The sequence below is a fragment of the Salmo trutta genome, chromosome 29, assembly GCF_901001165.1.
Source record: "Salmo trutta chromosome 29, fSalTru1.1, whole genome shotgun sequence".
Lineage (NCBI taxonomy): Eukaryota > Metazoa > Chordata > Actinopteri > Salmoniformes > Salmonidae > Salmo > Salmo trutta.
The window spans coordinates 26,472,119-26,478,435 of record NC_042985.1 but is presented as its reverse complement, the minus strand read 5'-3'; positions in this window follow the sequence as shown (position 1 = coordinate 26,478,435).

The window sequence follows — 6,317 nt, the reverse complement described above, 5'->3', positions numbered from 1 at the left end:
GATGGGATTTAGGTCGGGGCTCTGACTAGGCCACTCAAGGACATTCATCTTCTTGTACTTCAGCCACTATACCATTGCTTTGGCGGTGTGCTTTGGGTCATTGTCATGTTGAAACGTAAACCATCTTCCTATTTTCAACTTCCTGGCAGAGGGCTGCAGGTTCTCCTCAATAATCTGTCTGTATTTTGCACTGTCCGCTTTACTCCAGTCCCTGCTGAAGAGAAACACCCCCACAACAGGATGCTGCCACCACCGTGCTTTACTGTAGACATGGTGTTCTTTACTGTAGACATGGTGTTCTTTACTGTAGACATGGTGTTCTTTACTGTAGACATGGTGTTCTTTACTGTAGACATGGTGTTCTTTACTGTAGACATGGTGTTCTTTACTGTAGACATGGTGTTCTTTGGGTGAAAATATGTATTGGGTTTTCGCCAGACATATCGTTTGGCGTTCTGGCTAAAAAGTTCAATTTTGGTCTCATCTGACCACAGCACTTTTTGCCACTTGGCCTCAGAATCTACAATGTGCTTTTTGGCAAAGCTCAAACGAGACTTGATGTGGCTTTTTTTGAGGAGTAGTTTTTTCTTGCCACCCTCCCATGGAGGCCAGATTTGTGGAGCACTTGTGATATTGTGGTCATATGCACACATTGACCAGTCTTTGCCGTAAAGGCCTGAAGCTCCTTCAAAGTCGCCATTGGCTTCTTGGTAGCCTCTCTGATCAGTCTCCTCCTTGCCCGGTCATCCAGTTTGTAGGGACGGCCTGATCTATGCAGGGTCTTGGTGATGCCACACACCTTCCACTTCTTAATAATGGTCTTAACTGTGCTCCGATGGGATAGACAAAGCCTTTGAAATCTTTATCTCGTAGAGCTTTTGAAAGTACCTTTCCGCCCATAGTGGATTCTTTGATTTGAATTGCACTACTAAGCAGTGGAGTCCTCTATGAACAACTGGTTTTATTCTGATCTAGTTAAAGTCACTACAATTGATCACAGATGGAAGCCAATTAGCTTGATTTGTGATCTGGAAGGTGGTTGATTATACCTCAGCAAGTTTGCAATTGAAATTCTAGGGGGGGAGTGTTCATTTATCCAAATACGGTATTTTACTGTTTTACCTTTAATTCATTTTCAGAGTTTCACTTGGATATTGTGGGTTACTGTGTGTAAATAGAGCTGGAAAAAGGCTAATTGTATGTGTTTTTATTTCAGGCTGTAAGGAAAAAAAAGATGAACGTTTTGAAAGGTGGTGACTCTATACCCACTGTATTTTTTCTGTTGAGAGTTAGAAGAGTAGAATACACAAGGTGCCATTTCAAAATTTGGCTGTGCATCAGCAGTTGTCCTCTTGTTCATCAGTCACTGAGAGTCACTCATTAGCCACGTCAGCTAACAATTTCTAGATTGGTAAAATAGTTTAGCTAGCTTTCTAAACTTGTAGTAATCATGGCCAAATACCAACCGGACATGTGCCCAGGAGCCCTGACCTCCATGGGGCCCCCACTGATTTTGTTAGTCACTCTCACTCAGATATCATTAACATGGCATAAGTCTTGGCTACGACCGGCCCTGGATGCCAGTTAAAGTTAATGGGCACAGTGGCCTGGTCAGATGGGTGATGATGAAGGTTGGGCACAGTGGCCTGGTCAGATGGGTGATGATGGAGAGGGGGCACAGGAGAGGGGCTCAGAGGGGATATTATTACTCATCAGAGTCGAGGGAGGGGAATAGTAGAACGAAAGGCCCGCTCCCTAACCGTCCCCAGCCTGCGTGTTTATTTTCTGACCCAAAATACAAAATCAATACAGAAATAGAGCACAGAGTATCTTCTACTTCTCTCTGGGGACAACGGCACCCATTACTACAACAGGGGGTATAATCTAAACAGATCTTTATTGGTAGTTAACCCCTCATTCAAAAGACCCATTTACCTGTTTAAGACACACACACACACACACACACACACACACACACACACACACACACACACACACACACACACACACACACACACACACACACACACACACACACACACACACACACACACACACACACAGGAGTTATTATTGAGGCGCGTAATGGCTGATGGGTAATCACTCTCCATGTGCGGCAGGGCCAAAGTCAGCAGCACACACAATGCCGCCCTGTATGCCCACCTGGGGCTGACATTAAACCCTGTAAGACTGTGTTATTCACACTTATACAAGATTATATCATATTCGTTCCATTTGATGTCTATCAGTGCTTGTTACCCAATATGCTGTAATAGGAAACATGAAACAGTCATTTCCTCACAGAGGGTGGATGTTTTCATGGAGTTTACATTTCAGCGACAGAATATGTATGTGTTACGCCTGTGCTCTAGTCGGCCACTATAACTCCGTATGATTCATTTCAATAATAAACCATTAGTTTGTTGATGTAGCTAGCAGCCACAGTGTACATTGGACTAGCCTAAGCTGCTGAGGGCAGCATTGCTACGGGGCCATTGGGAATGGTGGTTCCCTTCAAAGTGAAGACTACAAATGAATGATGCATAATTCTTGGTAATATTGTTTTACAGTGGCAATATGAAAGTACAAAGTCCTCAAAAATATGACTAATGGTAAACTAATTCAATTATTATAGAAAATATTTTGGGACTACGACTGAGACTGAGACCAAGGTAGGTCATCATAACTGTATAAACAGAATTCTCAAAACAAGTCACAGCAAATGTCAGTGTTGGTGTGAATTGTTAGATGGATGTCGATTTTCTCAGTAAAAAGGCTTAGTATTTTGTGTGCCCATATTTTTCTTCATGACTGGACTGTTGACTGGTGAAGAAAAGCCAATTTTCAGCGTGCTGGGAGACGTTTTAGATCAGCTGTCTCTCTCTTCCAGCTGGCTCCTCAGCCCCGTCCCTGCAGCCTGCCTGCCTGCCTGCCCAATGTGTTACAGCTGGGCTTTTCCACACCACTTCAGCCCTGTCCTCAAACCTGTCCTATTGGGAAAAAGAGAGGGAGACATCAAACCATCAGGCAGCCCACACAGCACAAACTGGGTCTTTCAGCTTGCTGACCCAAAGCCTGCCTCTCCTTTCCTCTCCAGGCCCTGTACAGATAGTCAGGCCCCCCTGTACCCTCCTGCTGCTCCAGACTTGGCTCTGCATCTCACCTCCAGGTGAAGTTATTTGGGATGACCTAGATTAATCTCCAGTGGGAGAGAGAAGGATTGAGGAGTTAACTCAACTATTTCCACAGTGATGGGATTCAGGGAAATAGCAATGACCAATGACTGGAAAGATTTCATAATGAGCATCCCTTATGTAAACAAACTTGCAGTTCACAAAGGCACTTTCTCAGACACACACACACACACACACACACACACACACACACACACACACACACACACACACACACACACACACACACACACACACACACACACACACACACACACACACGAAACCACAATCTTGTGAACTAATAAATACTTGTTTGGGGACGATAATCTCACGATCCACTGTGTTACTTCCACTGAAACACTAGTTCTGGGATGAGTTTCCAGAAAGCTCCATAGCACTAAGGTCATCTTCAGTCCATTGAGAAGACATGACTAGTGTCTTACACTGATGAAGCCCTCAGACCAGAGATAGAGCAGTACATCCACTCACTCAGCCTATTAAACAAGACTATTCATTTAAACAGGGCCCAGGAGACGGGCTCTAATAGGTCCCCTCTTCTCCTCAAGTTTCATTGTCAATGTTCAGCAGCAGGAGGAGAGGACAGATCCTCCTGTTCAGCAAAGTGACATTACTACTATACTGCTATATCCTCTTCTCCCAGGGGCCCACTCTGACTGCAGTGAGTCTATTGATCTGTCCAGTCAGCCAGCCAGCCAGCACAGTGATCTGTGTTAAAGTGAACAGTCAATAGCCCAGCTCCTCAGTGTGAAAAGACCAGAGCCAGAAGGTTCTGACGGGAGGGATGCGTAAACCAACAGCACGTGGCAAAGCATCTCAGCCCATCGCAATGCACCACAGTGGAGATCAAACCCAGAGCAGACACTTGGGCTGTCCTCTCCCACTGTTCTGGTTCTACTTAAGACAGGGTTCTGGGTTATGTGGATTCAGGCAAAGTCCAGAACCTGTTCCAAGAAGCCAGGATGTGGAGCAGTTCTTCAAAACTAGACACACTCTTTATGTCAATCACTCCTGCAAGAACTCAGACCAGCTGTCTAGTACTATGCCGTTTGGAACCACGACCAGACAGACATTTTGGACCAGGTCCACTCTCAGCAATTTAGTATTGCACAACAGTTGTGCAATACGTTAGCAGCTCCTTCAGCTGATTCATGAATCACAAACATCCAAGGCCTTACTACTATAGTGCACTCTGACTGAGCTTGGATGCCAAGTGACAGGGAGTGTGCAGAAGAAGTGGAAAAACAAAGAGCGTCACTAGACAGGATGATCCCGCACATCAACATTGTCCCGAACAAGTCAGGAACGATTCATCTCAAATGACCCCCCTCTCAAGTTATGAAACCTCTCCAGATGCTTTACATTTGTGGCATAAAGACAAACCTAAATAGAGTAAGTCATTACACCATTATATGCACCAAAAAATAACACATTTAAACCCCATGTAAATACCATACAAATGACTTGTAAAGCCATAAGACGCCTTTCTAAAAATGAAAGATCATCATTAAGATGGGTCTCATTTTCTAATCATGGGAAGGAGTGGGCAAATCCCCTGTATCCCACAGTAACAGCAGTAAACACAGAGACAGAAGAGTTAGCCAATGGGAGAGGAGCCTGTAATCCTACCACAGCCAAGCAGGAACGGGAACGGGGAAAAAGAGAAAGTAAGACTGGAGAAACTAGGAGAGAGTGATGAAAACAGACAAACAGAAACAGACGAGGAGAAAGAGAGCGAGAGAGAGGGATGGATAAAGAAAACAGTGAGAGAGAGAGAATGAGGGAAGAGGATGAGAAGGGTGGAGAATAAGGGTGGGTCAACTATTGGCAGCCAGGCGACTGAAAACCCCAGAAACCAAGATGGAATCAAAGAAAGTTGGCCGGTGTGACAGCGCTTCTCTGGCGCCTGGGAGGGCAGGGAGCACAGCATCACAGACACAGGACTTCAAACACTAAGCCAGTGGGGCAGGACCTACTGCTGCGTGACTTCAATTAAGCACTGCTGAGCCATGGCATCAATAGCTTCCCCTCTCCCTCTCTTTCAGAATCAGGCTTTTTCCACACTGGCATTTCATCTCACCCTAACCCAACCCCCCTCTGAGAAGGCCCAACTATATCAAAGCAGGACAAAAATAAGCTACCAGAGTCTGATAACATGGCTACACAACATCTGGTTGTGATTGGCACATTGAGGTCAAGATCATCAGTGGTGCTGCTCTGGCATGTATTCTTTTGTGGGACTTTTTACCAAGTCATCATCCGTTCACATGATGCCATATTGAGGGGAAATTCAGAATGAATCGAACAAATACGCTTTTAGGTTATAACAGGATATTAATCATCCATATTCCTGACAGTAAACACCAGTCTTTAGCCAGAGAGAGAGAGAGAGAGAGAGAGAGAGAGAGAGAGAGAGAGAGAGAGAGAGAGAGAGAGAGAGAGAGAGAGAGAGAGAGAACACCTCTTTCCCTCTCTCTGGTCAGGCCAGAGCAGAGCAGTCAGCCATCCAGATGTTTTTACTGCTCTCTCAGGTAGTGCTAGGCTAGCTAACCGACAGCAGTCTCCTCTGTGTTATGGATTTATGACAGGAAACCAGCCTGCCTAAATATAGCCAGGGAGAGGGCCTCTCTTTCCGTGGCCTGCATTTCAATCAGGGAACTTTTTAATGAGAGATGGCCACCGGTAGCGCTCAGAGTGAACAGGCTGCTGCCATCGGCAAATTGGTTTAGTTCGAAAAATAAATGAAAAAGGTGTGACTTTGTTTCACAGCCACCATAATTAAAATGACATGAGTTAGAGGACGAGTGTGTACTGTTAGATGTCAGTCATCTTCTCTCACCTCAGTTAACGTACAGAGAAGGTGACTTTTATAATGTTCTCAAGCTTGACTGAGAAACCCTATAACTACAATAAGCTCCTTTAATATTGCTGCTAATTCCATTAGGGACTAAATGTCACTATTATGGAGCACAGACTAGAGGACTGTGGCCAAATGATGCATGATAATAATAGATAATAGTGACAATAAATAATAATATACTCTGTCACTGTCACACCCTGACCATAGAGATACTTATTATTCTCTGTTTGGTTAGGTCAGGGTGTGACTCGGGTGGAAAATCT